This window comes from Phascolarctos cinereus, unplaced genomic scaffold (genome assembly GCF_003287225.1).
Source record: "Phascolarctos cinereus isolate Bilbo 61053 unplaced genomic scaffold, phaCin_HiC Scaffold_726;HRSCAF=1367, whole genome shotgun sequence".
Taxonomy (NCBI): Eukaryota; Metazoa; Chordata; class Mammalia; order Diprotodontia; family Phascolarctidae; genus Phascolarctos; species Phascolarctos cinereus.
The window spans coordinates 286,997,604-287,016,183 of record NW_027556098.1 but is presented as its reverse complement, the minus strand read 5'-3'; the positions used below and the strand labels follow the sequence as shown (position 1 = coordinate 287,016,183).

General features: G+C 35.2%; 1 pseudogene; it reads left to right on the top strand.

Moving 5' to 3' along the window:
* The first annotated feature begins 5,907 nt into the window (after positions 1 to 5,907).
* LOC110201708 (gamma-aminobutyric acid receptor-associated protein-like 2 pseudogene) lies at positions 5,908 to 6,681 on the top strand (annotated as a pseudogene).
* The last annotated feature ends 11,899 nt before the right edge of the window (positions 6,682 to 18,580 follow it).

The window sequence follows — 18,580 nt, the reverse complement described above, 5'->3', positions numbered from 1 at the left end:
ATTGTGCTCAAGGACCTGAATTCTCATGCTGAATTTTTCACTAATTAGTGATTCCTGTCTGTTTCTACTGCCTTAGGAGACAACCTCCTTTATATTTCCTTTCATTGTTTATAACAAGGATAGTAGAATTGTCATCATGTGAGAGAACAGTATGATACAGCATAAAGTATGAGATTGGGGCTTAGATCATAGCTGTTCACTTATATGACCTTGGATATGCCATTACTCTCCTCAAAACCTTATTTTTTTCATCCATCAATTTAGAAGCTGATTTAGATGTTCATTAAGGATCCTCCAAACTCTAGCATTCTATGATGCTAATATAATTGTATCCAAACTTTAAAAAATAATCTATGAAAGTGTGTCAGGAGTGTGAGACTAAAACTGAGATTAACTAGAACATCTCTCATTTTACAGAGGAAGAAAAAGGAGTAGAGATGTTAAATCATTACAAATAATCCCTGGCAAATCCAAAAGGCTTTATTACACCTCTGTGCCATAAAGATGAAGTTACAAATATAATTTGTGATGGATACAAAGTCAAATTCTAGATCTGTAGGCTCCTTTTCTGGTTCTCTTGCAATAATACAATATGAGATTAAATTTAATAACTAGCATTTTTACAGCACTTTGAAGTTTATAAAGTGCTTTACAAATATTATCTGATTTGATAATACCTGAAGAGGTAGGAGCTGTTATTATCCCTATTTTACAGATAAGGAAACTGAGTCAGACAGCAGTTATGTGACATTCCTAGGGTCACTCAGCTAGGGTAAGTCTAGCTGTGAAATCCAGCACTCTATCCACTGTAGCACTTACCTGCCTGTTATTCACTGATCTCAGACACTTAACAGCTGTGTAACCCTGAGCGAGTCACTTCACCTTGATTTGCCTCCGTTTCCACATCTATAAATGGTGATAATAATAGAGCCTACCTCACAGAGTTGTGAAAATTGAATGAAATAATATTTATAAAGTGCCTTACTAACCTTTAAAGAACTATATAAATACAAGCTATAGTCATAGCAGAGGTGAAAACCAGATAAGAGCTTTAATAACAATAGCTGCAAATTACAGTTGACAAAGTACTTTGTATATGTGACTTCATTTGCTATATTATTTAACCAGATGTTTAACTAGGAATGAGGTAAAGTGTATAAAGAGTACTTTGAGTATCCAAGAGTGTTGCATCATTTAATTGCTACTAGTGAATGATAAGTTTTACCATATATTCTGGTTTGAAGAGGATATCATGTAGGTTGTATCCACAGAAGAAAAAAGAACATCCTTAATAAATTTCCATAGTCACTCAAAGGAGATTACTCTAGCCATGAAAGTGGAAAAACAAAGTAGATGATAAATACTGTCCAGAATAAATTTGGAGAGGCAGTACTTTGAGTATTGTGTGCCCTGTACAGGTGTTGCTAATAAATAATGAACAGGGTTTAATAAATTTACTAAAGCAGACTAGATGTATTTGAGAAAGTATGTGCCACTTTCAATGATCCCAAGCTTCCCCCGACACAAAACTCTCTCTTTTTAACATCAATATTCACCCAAAGATGATATATTTATTAAAATTTTGGGGAAAAAATCTAGCTATAATTACAATTTAAGGTGGCCCAAAGGGCAGTAGAACGATATATGCTTTATAAATAGGCTAATTCATATTACCAACAAGTACTTGTAAATAAGAAGTAATGGTAATAATGATGATGATTATGTTAATAACAATAACAATAATAATAAAGGGTTAAAATTTACGTGATATTTTCAATTTTGCAAAGTGTTTAACAGTTATCTCATAGGTTAAGTGCTATTGTTATCCCATTTTATAGATGAGGAAACTGAGGCAAACAGTAATATGCCCAGGGTCATACAGCTAATAAGTGATTGAGGGAGAATTTGAACTCAGTTCCTCCTGATTCTAGCTCTAGTTCTCTATCCACTGCACCATCTGGGGGAAAATGCATTATATAATATGTATGTCTGAAGAAGGATGAGTCAGTCACAGAATAAGAGAAAGTGATAACAGATGGAAAGTCTGTGTTATATGTACATCCGCTACATAGTAAGAGAATTACTTCAATGTGATGAATTCTATAAAGGATTTTTGAAAATGGGTGGAAATTAATTCATCCATCATATCTCATGGCCTAGAGGTGACATTGAGTTCTGGAAGATTATGCTAGAAGAACGGAAATTCTGGCAGTTTCTATCATTCAGAAAATCTTGAGTATGGTTCTGGAAATAGACTGAATCTTCTGTTGTTGGACCAGACCAGCTAAATAGGGGTAGATGGCCACTACATGATGAATTCATTGACTACAGCAACATAAGAAACAAAGAATATACTTAAAGAATCAAATTCCTACTCATTTTGATGCTGAAAAATGGAAATATTGGCTATGATTATCACCAATTCCTACATAATTTTAACCAATTAGATTAAAGGACTGAGAAGCCACCCTAGCCAGCTAACATTTGAGCTTCTTGCCAGGCAGAAAGATATGACAGCCTAGGGAAACACTGTAACATTGGTTTATATTACAAACTTTTTGTAAGATAGTATTTGAGAATAATGGAAAATTATGAACATTGTCACATCTTGAAATAGGAAAAAAAAAACAGTAAACATAAAAAAAAGTCTATAAAACCTGTGGGAAACCCAAATGAGGCATACTAGCCAACAGGCAAAACTAGCAGAAAGCAACAAATAAGTGCAAATTGAAACAATTTTATTAATGGTTTTTATAGTGATTTACTTTCATAGTCAGAGAAAGGAAACATTATATTTGGATAATAATACCTCAGTTCTTGGTATATTTTATAAAGTAGTATAAAAAGAACTTACAAAGATAAAGTCAGATGAGCTATACCAGATCAAATGCATCCTGAGAAAATCATTACTGAGACAAAAAAACCTTAAAATAATTTAGAGACTGACATAATATCTTGGGGAGGTGAATGGAGAGAAATTATAGACAATGTTCATAGCCAAAAGAAGTGACCTAGAGATATCCATAGACCCACAAGTCAGTTTTCCCAGCATTATAAAATCTTTACGAGAATAATCCACGTGTATATCTTGAGTATCCTTGGTGAAAACATTACAAGGCAAGCATTCACAAATTATTCTTCACAACAAACTCCATCATTATGACTGCAGAGCTGACTGAAATATTCAGAGAGAGTATAAGATCTCATAGTGATTACTGTTCATGGACTTTGAAAACATTTAACTCTAAAGCAAAATACAACTTTTAAATCTCTTTTCCAAGAATTTTCTCATGTACATTAAAATAATATGATTCTTTGACAAATACAACCACAGACCTTTTGTTCGTTGAACAAGTAAGGCCAAAAATAAGGAGATTATGTTCATCAACTCTGTTAGCCACTGTCATGAAAAATGTCTTGCTCAAGGTGCAAATGGATGAGACATTCCTTAAAAGTGGTGAAGTCTTTCAGGTACTCCTATGTGTTAAAGATATTGTGCTGATTGGATCAATCCATTAATGCATCAAGAGCATATAAAATCTATTCAATGAGATTGACAATTACTAGAAGGGATTTATATTAGCAGTTGACACAGGAAAAACTGAATGGGTGTAAAATACCTATTGTCTAGCTCATGGCATGCAATTGAATTGATAATTTTATAGGGCTTTTTGTTTGTTTTTAATGATTTCTTCATCAATAAGTACATATGTGACAGGCATTGTTGATGAGTTAGGTTTGAGATTAAATAGGAAGAGCAGAGTGGGCTACTCTACATTTGGAAAATGCATAATGCTTTTAAAGATTTCCAAGTGGCTCTTCAGCTCAAAGAGCCATATTTTCTCCACAAATGTCCTCCTTGCCATGCTGTGTAATTATAAATCTTGGAAAATCTCAGTTTCTGGGGAATCAAAGTTGTAGGTAATCCAAAGGGTGATGGAGAGATATAGTGTGTGCAAATAGGTTGTGGTATATTTTCAGTGATGGCCTATGTATAGGGAATGTTATACAGCTTATCTTCATGACAGGAAAAGAAGGTGGATAAGTCATGGTAAAAATGAACAAAAATAGATTCATAGCCCCCCAAATCACTGGTACCCATTATATGAAAAAAAATCTATAGTAAGTCCTCTATCATGTTACATTCTGTGGATTATCTATGGAAATATGTAGATAAGAATTATACTGGCTGAAAATTCTGTGGAGAATTTAGTAGCCTACATGAGTGGAGGGAATACCTGCACTGATTAGATCACATATCCATTGGTGTATTGAGGAATGAGAATTTTACAAATTAGGAAGTATGAATCAGAAATGCAATGCCCACAACCTATGACATCATAACTCCACTAAAGTGGATCGAAATGTGTTGTCATTCCATCTTTTCCTCTGCCTTCCAGAACCAAATCCTACTCTTTCTGCATGTCATAACCTCCAGTTTCTTGACTCCTTATCTTTCCCAGATTATCATCCCTGCACAACCTACCCTCTCCTTCTTCCCACATGCAAACCTCTTGGTGAATTAGTTAAACTCTACACTGTTCTCTTCTATTGAGTCCCATACCCCCTTTTCGTATTTCTGATTATGTCCTGCCAAATTTCAGCTGTGGATTACTTCTACCATCAGCTGCCTTCACTCCTACACACTTCTGCTGGATGAAGGCAAGAAAAGTACTTAACCCTGCTGACTGGATCCACTACAAATTTATGCTACATAATCTCAAGGTTGTTATTATGGAAAGGCAATCATTTAACACGTATGTAATTAACTCATTATCTAATTCACCAAAGCAGCTCTTCTAAATCTTTTCATCCCAAATCAAACCTCCTTGGGCTCTCCCTATTCCAACCTTCTTGTACGTAATTTATTGTATGTTATCCCTCCATTAAATTGTGAGCTCCTTGAAGGCATGGACTTGTATTTTGGCTATGTCTCCAGTGCGTAGCAGATTGCCTGACACATAATAGTCATTAAATATATGTTTATTGACTAACAGATTAACTAAAGTATTAAAGCATTATTGTTAGATTTCATGACAGGATAGTTGGGGGGGGGTTTAAAGCTAGATCTTGTATCATTACTAGCCTAGTTGGGGTCTGTTTATTATAGGTTCATGTATTTGCTGAATTGAATTGAAATCAAACCAAAAGAATATGATCATTCTATTGTAAATATTTTCTAAGTCAGTTTCTACATTGCATGAAAAACTTCTTAAGCATAGGAACTATGCCATATTTTGATTATTGAAAATAATTAATCTATGAAATGGTTATACACATTTAAATTTGCACTATTTGAAGTCATACTTATTTAAAATATGATAATTGCTTTCAGCCTAGTGAAAATATATACTGAAAGGTTTTTTTAGACCACTGCATTGGATTCAATATTCGTACTAATCAGGATTTAGTTGTTTTACTGGCAGAATCTACTCTAGTGCTTGCAAATAGTAACTTCCCAATAAATATTTGGAGAATTAATTAATTAATGCATTGTTATGGTAAGGCTAGTCATTTAGCATGATAATAAGTTAATAGATGAACAGTCCAAGTGCTGCATTGTTGTGTTAGCAAAAGTGGTAACCAGCAGTAGAAGCGGTGGAAGCCATAACGGGGGAAAAAATGGTAGTAAAGGCAGACATGGCCCAGGCAAAGGCTCTCTATAAACTTATACTTCGCTCTCGCGCCGCCGCCGCCGTCTCCTCCTCCTCCTCCCCCTCCTCCCCTTCCTCCTCCTCCCCCTCCTCCCCTTTTCCCCTCCTCCCCTCCTCCCCCTCCTCCCCTCCTCCTCCTCCTCCTCCTCCGTCGCCTCCGCTATTGCTGTTGTTGTCCAGGCCGGGCCAGTCCGGTCCCTTCCGCGGCTCCGAGAGCCGTCTCCGTCCCTTCTCCGCCGCCGCCGCCGCCGCCGCCGCCGCCATGAAGTGGATGTTCAAGGAGGACCCCTCACTAGAACACAGATGTATCGAATCTGCCAAAATCCGAGCCAAATATCCCGACGGGGTCCCGGTAGTTGTGGAAAAAGTCTTAGGCTCTCAGACTGTTGACACTGACAAGCAGAAGTAACTGTTTCCATCTGACATCACTGTGGCCCAGTTCATGTGGATCTTCAGGAAACGGATCCAGCTACCCTCAGAGAAGCAATCTTCCTGTTTGTGGATAAAACAGTCCCACAGTCTAGCCTAACTATGGGACAACTTTATGAGAAGGAAAAAGACGAAGATGGATTCTTGTACGTGGCCTACAGCGGAGAGAACACGTTTGGCTTCTGAAGGCCAGTGCCCAAACAGGTGCATCTATCCTGCTTGTGTATCTTGTAAATAGCTGCCACTTTCAGTCATTACACCAGGCCTTCTTCACATAGACCCATAGTGCATTTGTAACTGGATTTCTTTCTTAGTATATTGAATGGTCTTGTTTTATTAGACTGGTAAATTATCAGAGTTTTATTTGCATTTTCTTTTCTTTGTTGTGCATTGTCCTCATGGCTGAAAGCTCCAGGGGGTTCTGCTCCTCTGGAACTCTCATTTAATGAAGTCATTTCAATATCGAGATGAAGTATTTGGGGGACTCAGGTGAGAAGGGGGAAGATAACACATTCCTCTGGATTATGTTTGAGGTGTGTTAGTTGGCTAAGTATTAAAAGCATCCAAGTTAAATCCATAGCAGACAGGTCACTTGCTTCACTAGATTATTCCAACTGCCAATCATGTTGGACTGAGCTAATCCGTTTTTCCTGAACTCTATTGAGGTGAATAATCACAATAAAATTTCCTCTCACAAAGGCAAAAAAATAAAAAATAAAAAAATAAACTTATACTTCACCCTTTATAGTTGTGTTTTATCTTTTAAACTGTTAAGTACTATTTTTCAGTGTGTGGTTGTTATGATTATGGTTGGTAATTTGGGAATCTTTCATTAAGAAATCAAGGGCAGACTTGAAAGATTAACTGGCATTGAGAATTAGATTCGCAGCAGAATAATGTATATTCCCCAGAACCCCAAAGGAAAGCCAATCTACCAAGGACTTAGTAAGTTAACACAATAATACCAAACCTGTAAGTGCAGTGAGATGACAAAAGAATAAGCAACACAACATCTCAACTGGCCATGTGAAGGACTGAGCCAATAAATGTCAATGATATTATGATTGTTTTTACAACAACGAAAGGACATCTTAAGTGTTTGAGTAATTTTTGAAGAAGAGTGAAGGAAGAACTAAGCCAGCATCAAGGGCATTGGAAGAGAAAGAAATATGCCCCTGTAAGTATGAAGTCATCTCAGGAGAAAGAATTTGGCCATGCCGTACTCTCAAAAAGTCTTCCTGTAGCCACAAGTCTGAGGAATAAGGATTAGCAAGTATGTAAATTAATCCAAGTTGACTCCATATTACTCTCCATCTTCGGAAGCCATAAAAGACTGAGGTCTTGGGAAATTCATTTCTTCATTCACTCATTAATTCACTCTGTTCATCCATCTATTTCGATAAAAATAACCAACGATAAAGCAAACACTTGAGAAAGGCTTCTATTTTTCCTAACTCAAGGAAGAGAAAAATCACCTATGCTATGAAACTACCATTTTATTTATGTGAGAACAGGCCTGATGAGGTCTCAGGCCAGTTGCTACCACTCCTCTTATACTGGCCATATTTCTCCCATAATACCATGAACAGAGAGGATAGAGTTTAGTTAAGATATTTCTTATTATGTTGAACTTTTCCATCCAGCTGGAAAGGCAGCATAATATGATGGTTGCCAGCAAGAGAAATCTTAAAGCTAAAAATGGGCAACTTCCATCTCAGAATAAGGGGAAACGAGATCTGGCCTCAAATAGTCTAAAGATGAGTCAGAAGAGATATTACAGTTAAAATGGCATCATTGAGAGACTCTTTGTCTGGGAAATAAAACTTTTTTTATTTTATTTCTCTTTTGAAAGTGTAACTTTCTGAAACAAAATCAATGTTTCCTTTTCATTCAGCTTATGCGAGTGGAAAATTGAATATGTTCCAGTGGGAACTTGAAATTCATTGAAAGGCATAAACAAATGCAGACTCTTCTTTGGTTGCAATATTGTCTTTATTATGAACTTTATTCCTCTTTAGAGTAGTGCCAATATATTTGAAATTTTCCATTAGGTTAGAGGTAATTCAAGATTTTCAAGACTTCTTAACTGGACAAAAATGAAATTTAGTGACATTATCACTAGAAGTATATTTTTATCAATAATATCAAGATGACCATTATCATCAATATTACACTTAACTAAAATTTAAGGGCTCTGAGCAAAAGCAGTATTTTTCTTTCTACCTGGGACTTTCCTGTACCTGAACTCCAACAGTCTGGTTTAGAAACAGAACCATCTCCCCAAAGAGCATACATTTCAAGCAGGGCAGACTACTATTGAACCTACTTTTTAGGGGGAAAAATCATTTTTATTGTTTTTATTCTAAAATGAACTACTGAGTACTTTAAACTGGCACTTTATTTGAGATGTTCCTTTAAAATAAATCTCTTCTGATGGAGATTTATAGGTTGGACTGCAATATATTTTAACCCCACACTTGGGTTATTTTCATGCTATTTTGGATGTTTCTAAATTTTTTTAAGTGTCAAACCACATAAATTTCAAATGTCCCTTTAAGCCATTTAGACATTTTTCTCATTACTGATGATGAGTTAAAATCATTTTTGGAGGCAGTGCTATATGGGCTTATCTATTCATTTACCCCAGATATGAGTTTGTTACATTGCCTTTTTTATAGGCAATAATGCAGCTGTGCTAGATGTTTGCCAATTGTTCCTTTCTGTCTTCTCTCTTTTTTTAATCTTGTGTGCAAGGGCTGATTGTGATTTAACACTCCAGCTCCCTGGGAAACAATTCCTATTGCCCAGAGAGCACATCAAAAAACAGATGTCAGAATTTTCTCCCAACCTCTCCCCACACTTTTTTTTTCCTTATAGCAAGTTTTGAATTTCCTCATTGGGTGCCCTATCATGCTCTACAGTGATAGCACAGAGGACTTCATACCTTCAGAGGACTCATTCATCCAGTTCACTTATTTAACACTCCCCCAGAAAAAGAGGCAGAAAGGAGGGACTGGCCCTATTACTCTATAAAGGAGTAATTCAGTGATTCAAGAACACATTATTTGCTCCAATCTGCAACTTTAGTGGATTATCTCAAATGAAAAGGTTAGTAAATGCAAATTTTGCTTCTCATCAGACTGAATTGAAATTCAATTCTTTCTTTAGAATATTTTAATTATTATTGCAATGTTAATGACGTCAAAGCTAGAGAGAAGGTTGGAATCAGCCCAAATACACACATATGTATATGTGTGTGTATGCATATATGTATATGTATATGTATATTTAGTGCTATACACGTGTATATATGTGTGTATGTATATACATGTATATGCATGTGCATGTATTTGAATATTGGAGAGCAGGTTCTATCTTTTTTTACATTTTATCTTCAATCCCTCACACCTAACTCAATGTTTTATGCATGTAAAAAACTGAACCTGTGATGTCATGCATTTGGGGGAATTCCAGTGAGGAAGTTTAGATGGCAATTTAGAAGGCAACTGCCTTTGTAATTTATTGTCTTAATTACCTTGGGGCACTGAGAGAGCAAATGACTTTTTCGTACTCAAAAAGCCAATGTATGTCACAGTAGGAACTTGAATCCATGTCCTTCTTATTCTGAAATGAACCCTGTAAATACCACACCACACTATTTTTCACATAGTAGGTACCTCATAACTACTTGTCAAATTGAATTAAAAAGTTCATATGATTTCCCAACTTTAAAAAAAAACTTAAATTAATAGTGTCAGTATTTTTATTTTCATATTTGAAGATAATTAATACAGAGTATTACTAGTGTTTGTATTTAAATACAGAAAACAACATATTCAGGAATAACTTCATGCTATTGGCAAGGATATGTTTGGATCTTAATATCAGGGTCCTAAAAAGTGATTCTGCTTTTATCTCGGAGTGTTTTATTTTAATTCCCATGCCTGTATTTTGAGTGTCTAGTTCCACAAGCATAATAGTAATATGTCTATAAATTAACTGAAATCTCCTTTCTTTTGATGGGTTCATTTATATATATATATATATATATATTTGTTCCTTTTTTGGTAATTTGTTATGTATCTGCTAATTCCCAGACTGTTTAAGGTTCTAAATATAGTTACAGTGTTAACAGAAGTAAAATGGGCTTTAGATTTGAAAATAGATGGTTAGTGAGTGAAGGAGACAAAAAAACACTGCAAAAAGTCACAACACTGGCACTTTTGCATAAACACACATGGAGGCAGAAAAAGCTAGGAACTCCAAACAAAAAACACATTACAAATCTATAATCTTAGCTTCAAAACAGTAATTTATTCACTCAAATTTATTAAGTCTCAACTATATGCCAACCATTCTGCAAAGCGCTGAGGATACAGAAAAAGTCAAAACAAACAAACAAACAAACAAATAAATAAATGAAGGTCCTGATCTCAAGGAGAAGAAATTGTTAAATGAATAAAAAACTAGTGGCTTATTCCAGTGAGGAAAATGTATTTATACTTAGTTCAGTAAAAAGCCAAGTTAACAACATGTAAATAGAGCCCACATGTGGAAATCTGTCTTTTGCAGATGTCCTATCTGGCACAGGATGCCCAGACTTTAAGAAGATTGCTGTAATGACTTTGAAAGACAGAGAAAGAACCGAGCTCCTTCTACAAAAGTTTTCAAAGGTTTCATGACTCCTTGTTGTTCAGTCATTTTTCAACCATGTCTGACTCTTCATGACCCCATTTACCCCACCTGGGTTTGTTTTTGGTTTTATTTTTGTTTTGGCAGAGATACTGGAGTAGTTTGCCATTTCCTTCACCAGATCATTTTACAGATGAGGAAACTGAGGCAAACAGGGCTAATTGACTTGCCAAGAATCACACAACTAGTAAGTATCTGAAGCTAGATTTAAACTCAGGTCTTCCTGACTCCAAGCCCAACATTCTACACATTTGGCCACCTAGCTGGCCCTCATGACCTATAGATACCTTCTGAACAGATCCACTGAGTTGTTTATTCTGCTTATTTCAAATCAGAGGTAACCTGACAAGTATACTGCTGATCTGCCCTTGCTCTAAATATGGTGACTCTGTCATTGTTTTGAATGCCTCTGAATAACTTTCTATGCTGGCCATTCAAAGACCACAGTGCAAATATTGAGATTTTTATATGTGTAATAAAAAGTTACACACATGCATATGTTTATATTCAGATAAGCTAAATCTTAAGGATATAACTTAAACATTTTTGAAGGATTGGGCAGCTCTGTGAATTACTGCATAGGTATCACAAGGACGCAGAACACCTCCAGCTCCCCTAAGTCAGCTCTTCTTTCAGGCTTTAAATACTCTGAAATAGATTGAGCCTGTGTCAATATAAAGTAGAGGAAAATGGGTTGAGTGCTCAAGAAAGTATGGTGGGTGTGGAAGATCAATGGGTTCCATCAGCCCCAGAGAAAGTGAACAGCAAGGCTCCCAGTGGCAGGCCAAGGTGACTAGACAGGCAAAGAACAGTTAAGACTAAGGCTTGTTTGAAAATTAAAGAAGGTACAAGAAAATTCAGGAAAAAAAAGGCTTCAGTGCCCAACTGCAAGTGTTTGAGCCATTCCTAGGCTTATGACTTATGAAAATGAAAGATTATAGTTTTAAAAAGTTAAATCTTGATCAAAAACTTATTTGTCAAGAATCAATATGGAAGATAGTTCATGTGTATGAAAGAATAATAAACCATATTTGTATGACAGTTTCAGGTTTACAAAGCATGTCCCTCAGAATAATCCTGAGATTTTATTAGTACAAATAATATGATCATGATCATCACTATTTAACAGTTGAAGAAATTGAGGATCAGGGAATTTAGATGATTTGTCCAAGGTCTTACAGCTAATTCTAGCAGAATTGGGTCTCAAACCCAGATGCTCTAACTCTGAAATCAGTGCTTTTTTATTGAATCATTTTGCCTAAGGAAAATCTGTTGGTCCTTAAGAGTGAAAGTACTTGCTAGGAACAAGCTGGGACAAATTAGCCTAGATTCCTTTCCTCATAGATTTATTAAGTTAGTAAATCAGGTAAACACCATAGATCAATATATCTTCAGCTTAATGTGTGATAAGTCCCACACGGGATTCTTATATAAAGTTCTATGCATCAAACATCTGTGGTTCTATCAGTATGAGCATTACCTCCACCAATGCACAAGAGCACTGTATAATTTAGTAGACAGGCTTTCTAAGTTGCTGTAGATAAAATATGCACTGATTGGTGTCCAAACCCTTATGAGTCTCTCCAGCATAGCTAGGCTGGTTCTCAGGCAATAGCCACTAGGTTTCTTTTCTTTTCTTTTTTTTCAATTTTTGGAGCTACCACAGTTTGTGCCCCCTGGCATACCTTTTGAGAAACTAGAGTAGCTGTCATTCCAAATAACACAATACAGTATGGTAGGACTTTAGTCCTCCACCTTTGATGGAGATTTAATCTTATATTGGTAGGTAAGTTGATGAAATGTAAGATGGAGGGTGATATGCTTCAGTGGGTATAAAGCTGGTTAAATAACCATACCCAATTATTACTTAATGTAAAGGCTCCAACCTGGAGGGATGTTTTTTTCAGCAGTGCCCCAGGGCTCCATCCCTGATTTTATTCTGTTAACATTTTCATCAGTTACTTGGATGAAGACAGAAGGAACATTTTATCAATGTGCAGGTGACAAAGGTGGGCAGGATAGTTAATTTGACAGGTTATAGATAGATGACAAAGTCAAGATTAAAAATTGTCTTGCTAGGCTAGAACATTATGTTAAAACCATGGAAAAATTTAACAGGACTGAATTTAAAGTACTGATTTTAAAGCAAAAAACATAATCACACAAATCATGGCATAAGGAAGTTCTGACTCCCCAGAATTTCCTTAAAAAATCGGGTATGGGTTTTTGACAACAAATTCACTTTAAACTAGTAATGTTATATTGCTGCCAAGAAACCTTCTATCAATGTCAGCTTCACTAATGGAAACATAATGTCTTGATCACAGGAAATACTGCACACTTCCAATCAGATCACATTTTAAATATTGGCTCAAATATTGCTGCCCCATTTATGAAGGACTCTGGTAAACTACATTACAAAGGTAAAGGACTAGCTTCATGTGAGCTTGAAACACCATGCTACATGAGCTGAGCCGTGGCCATCCTGAGGCACTGACTTCCTTCACAGAATCACAGAGTCTCTGTCTCTGAAGAAACCTCATAGGTCATCTCTTTGAAATCCTATCTACATGGGAATCTTCACCACCACCACTAGACCTCCCCAACAACGAATGGTCTAAGAGGAATTCAGTGAGCTATCTATGTAAAGGAGAAGATGAATGCTATCAAAAGCAGCCCTGTATTACATAGATCAAGTGATTGCTTCTCTAAGATTCCTTCTGACTATACTGTTCTATGATTCAAATAACTCAACTAAAGTAGACCACAATAAATATTACTAAACCTAATGTTCCTACCATTGCTCATATACAATTTTCACAAAATAAAAGCTTGAAAGTGTTAGAGCTGAAAGTAAATTTGAAAAAATATCCTGTTCATAATTGAATGAAAATGATAAAGGCCCAAGGAGTATTCTTGTATTTGACTTCCCAGTGCCCTAAATTTAACAAATGAGAAATATCTTTAAATATCATCTCATTGAATATTTTGAAATGAAAGATTTGTATTTTAAGTGAAAAATTGTACATTTCATCTTCAAGATAGAACTTATTCTTCCATTAGTTAGGATCCACAGAAACAATTTCATTTGGATGTGATACATATTTAGAAGATGGTTATAAAACATATTCTCCCCAAAATTGATTTCACTTATGTAGTACTGGGAGTATGCAAACTGTACAGAGAGCACCTAAGTGGCATAGTAGATAGAGTGCTGGGCCTGAAGTCAGGAGTTCAAATCTGTCTCAGACATTCTGCGACCCTGGGCAATTCACTTAACTTTTGTTTTTTTCAGTTTCCTTATCTGTAAAATAAATATAGTGATAATATGTAATACCCAGGGTTGTTGTGAGGATCAAATGAGAAAATAATTATAAAATGTTTAGCACATAGTAAGTGCTTTATGAATGTTAACTATAATTATTAGATAGAGAATCATAAAATATTACATCTTCTGTTACTGGTATGAAAAATCTGCGTAGTAAACGATCTTGGTACAGACACCAATAACTTCATCTCCAACAAAAATCCACAGGAAAGGCAAATTCATGGGATATGACTCATGTTGGAACAAGCATTTAAAGTAACTGAGTTAAGTAAAACCAGTACTATTTTGGGGTCGTAGATATGGAGAAGATATGAACAACTGAAAAGGAAGCCTTTTAGGTGGTTTTATTTTCTTCCAGTATTATGGTCCTATGACCCTGGGGAAAGCAATCCAGATGGAGACTAGAGTAATCTGTGTAACTGGAGAGGTAAAAATTCAAAGAGAAGGCAGGAGACAGGATGGAAAATACAAGAGAACCAAAAATATCTAAGTTTGAGAGACACTAGGGTTGCATTTGCCTTATGGGAAAATGGAGATCGTATTTGAAATGTGGGGCACTGAATAAGAGGGGCTAGGTTAAAACTAATAAGTATGTCTTCGTCTGAAATATCGCAGATTGAACTGAAATGATCATGATGCTATTGATTATCTGCAAAACAATGTATTTTTCCAATAAATGTTGTATTTTCTTACCAAAGTAAACTGAACCAAATTGTGTGTTGGTTTGAAGTGGGTAAAGGACAAGCCAATGAGAGGGAGAATACTTTCTGTCTTTTCTCTTGGCACTGATACAAAGAAAAAATGTGCTAGGATATATTCAATTGGATCACATTTGTAATAGAGATAGAAATGTTAATGGAATTCACTAAAACTAAGTTATATAAATAGCTGATAGAAATAAATTCTAAGAATTGGGAATGGTGAAATTAAAAAAAATAAGGTTGTTTTCTACTATAATATTGCTATAGGGAGTAAATCAATATTTTATGAGGGTTTCCTTTTTTGTTGATGTTGGGTTGTTGTTGTTGTTGTTGTCGTTATCCTTTTAAGTGCTGTCCCTTCTCAATGACACCCTCACACTCCACAGCACCTTTTCTACTTATGACTAAGTATAGACAGATTTAACAAATGAACATTTTGATCACATCTAAAAATGTGTGCTTTTTTCTGAATCTCCACTGTTAGTCCTCTGAAGTCCCATCTAGTCGGAGCTTTGATCCAATCTCTGAAGTCTTTCAGTGTGGTTTTACTTTGCATTAGTGTGGCCATCATGTAAATTTTTCTCCTTGTTCTATTTGTTTCACTTTTACTGGATCGCATGATTCTTCCCAAGTTCTCTGAATTCTTCCTGTATTGCACTTCTTATGGAGCAATAATATTCCATTTCATCAATATGCTACAAATTGTTCTCAGCTATTCACCAATCAATGGGTACACACTTTACTGCCACTTTTTATCAGTATATATATATATATGTGTGTGTGTGTGTGTGTGTGTGTGTGTATGTATGTGTATATATACATATATATGTGTGTGTATATCTATATGTATATATACATATAAACATATATATGTGCATATATATACATATATATACATATACATATGTATGTGTGTGTGTGGTGTGTGTGTGTGTATGTGTGTATATATATAAAAGCAAATAGTATGCTTCGATCTGCATTCAAACTCCATGATTCTTTCTCTGGATGTGAATGATATTTTCCATCATGTGACTTTTGGAGATGTTTTAGATCCTTGTGTTGCTGAGAAGAGCTAAGTCTATCAAGGTTAGTCATCGTAGAGTGTGGCTGTTATTGTGTACATTCTCCTGATTCTGCTCACTGCACTCAGCATCAATCCATACAAGTCTTTCCAGGTTTTTCTGAAGTCCACCTGCTCATCATTTCATATACCACAGTGGTATTCCATTACATTCATATACCACAACTTGTTCATTTATTTCCCAATAGATGGGCATCCCCACAATTTCCAATTCTTTGCCACCACATATAGAGCTGCTATGAATATTTTTGTACATATGGGTCCTTTTCCCACTTTTATGATCTCTTTGGGATACAGACCTACAAGTGCTATTGCTGTATCAAAGGGTATGCACATTTTTATAGCCCTTTGGGCATAGTTCCAAACTGCTTTCCAGGACGGTTGGATCAGTTCAAAACTCCACCAATAATGTATTAATGTTCCAATTTTCCACATCTTCTCCAGCATTTCTCATTTTCCTGTTTTGTCATGTGAGACAGCCTGATAGGTGTGATGTGGTACCTCAAAGGTGCTCTGATTTGCTTATCTCTAATCAATAGTGATTTAGGGCATTTTTTCTTATGATCATAAGTAGCTTTAATTTCTTCATCTGACAACTGCCTGTTCATATCCTTTTTACATTTATCAACTGGAGAATGACTTGTATTCTTAAAAATTTGACTTAGTTCTCTATATATTTGAGAAATGAGGCCCTCATCAGAGACACTGGTTATAAAAATTCTTTCCCAGTTTTCTGTTTCCCTCCTAATCTTGCTTGCATTGGCTTTATTTGTGCAAAAACTTTTCAATTTAATATAATCAAAATTATCCACTTTGCATTTCATAATGTTCTCTATCTCTTGTTTGGTCATAAAGTCTTCTGTTCTCTATATATCTGACAAGTAAACTATTCCTTACTCTCCCAGTTAGGTTATTGTATCAGCCTTTATATCTAAATCATGGACCCATTTTGACTTTATTTTGGTATAGGGTGTAAGATTTTGGTCAATGCTTAGTTTCTGCCATACTCTTTTCCAATTTTCCCAGCACTTTTTTTCAAAGAGTGGGTTCTTATCCCAGAAACTGGGGTCTTTGGGTTTATCAAACAGTAGATTACTATAGTCATTAACTACTGCCTTGTATACCTAACCTATTCCACTGATCTACCACTCTGCTTCTTAGCCAGTACCAAGCAGTTTTGATGATTGCTGCTTTATATTACAATTTAAGATTTTGAATGGCTAGGACATCTTCCCTAACACTTCTTTTCATTAGTTCCCTTGATATTCTAGACCTTTTTGTTTTTTTTTTTCCAGATGAACCCTGTTATTATTTTTTCTAACTCTATAAAATAATGTTTTGGTAGTTTGATTGGTATGGCACTGAACAAGTAAATTAATTTAGGTAGAATTGTCATTTTTATTGCATTATTTTGTAATACTTATTACATATCTGCTAATTATTGTTTTAATTTCCGCTTCATTGGTGGTGAACTCACCCTTTTCATTTCTGATACTGATAATTTTGTTTTCTTTTTTTAAATCTAATTAACCAAAGTTTTTATCCATTTTATTGTTTTTTTTTCATAAAACCAGATCTTAGTTTTATTTATTGGTTCAATAGTTTCCTTGATTTCCATTTTATCAATCTCACCTTTGCTTTTCAGTAATTTTAATTTGATATTTAATTTAATTTGGTAACTTAATTGGATTTTTATGTTTTTTCTAGCTTTTTTAGTTGCATGAACATTTCGTTGACCTCCTCGTTCTTTATTTTATTCATGAAAGCATTTAGAGATATAAAACTTCCCCTAAGAACCACTTTTGCTACATCCCATAAGTTTTGGCTTGTTTTCTCATTGTTGTCATTCTCTTGGATGAAGTTATTAATTGTTTCTATGATTTGTTGTTTGACCCAGTCATTCTTTAGGATTAGATTATTTAGTTTCTGATTATGTTTTACTCTATCTTTCCATGACTCTATATTGCATGTAATTGTTACTGCATCATGATCTGAAAAGGATGCATTTAATATTTCTGCCTTTCAGCATTGGATTGTGAGGTTTGTCCTCGTACATGGTCAATTTTTGTGTAGGTGTCATGTACCACTGGAAAAAAAAAACATATGTTCCTTTATATCCCCATTCAATTTTCTTCAGAGGTCTACCGTATCTGACTTTTCTAAAATTCTATTCACCTCCTCAACTTCTTTGTTGTTTATTTTGTGGTTAGATTTATCTAGTTCAAAGAGGGGGAGGTTGAGGTCCCCCACTTGAATACTTTTGCTGTCTATTTCTTCCTGTAACTCCCTGAACTTCTCTAAGAATTTGAATGCTATACCACTTGCTGCACATATGTTTAGTAATGACGTAACTTCATTGTCTGTGGTGCCTTTTAGCAGACTATAATTTCCTTCCTTATCTCTTTTAATAAGATCTATTTTTGCTTTTGCTTTGTCTGAAATCAGGTTTGCTACCCCTGTTTGTTTTTTGTTGTTGTTTTTTACTTCAGATGAAGCATAATATAGTCTACTCCAGCCTTTTATCTTTACTCTATGTGTATCTTTCTGTTTCAGATATGTTTCTTGTAAACAACATATTGTAGGATTATGGTTTTTAATCCGTTATGCTATCTGCTTTCATTTTATAGGAGAGTTCATCCCAATCACATTCACAGTTATGATTACTATCTGTGTCTTTCTCTCCATTTATGCTTTT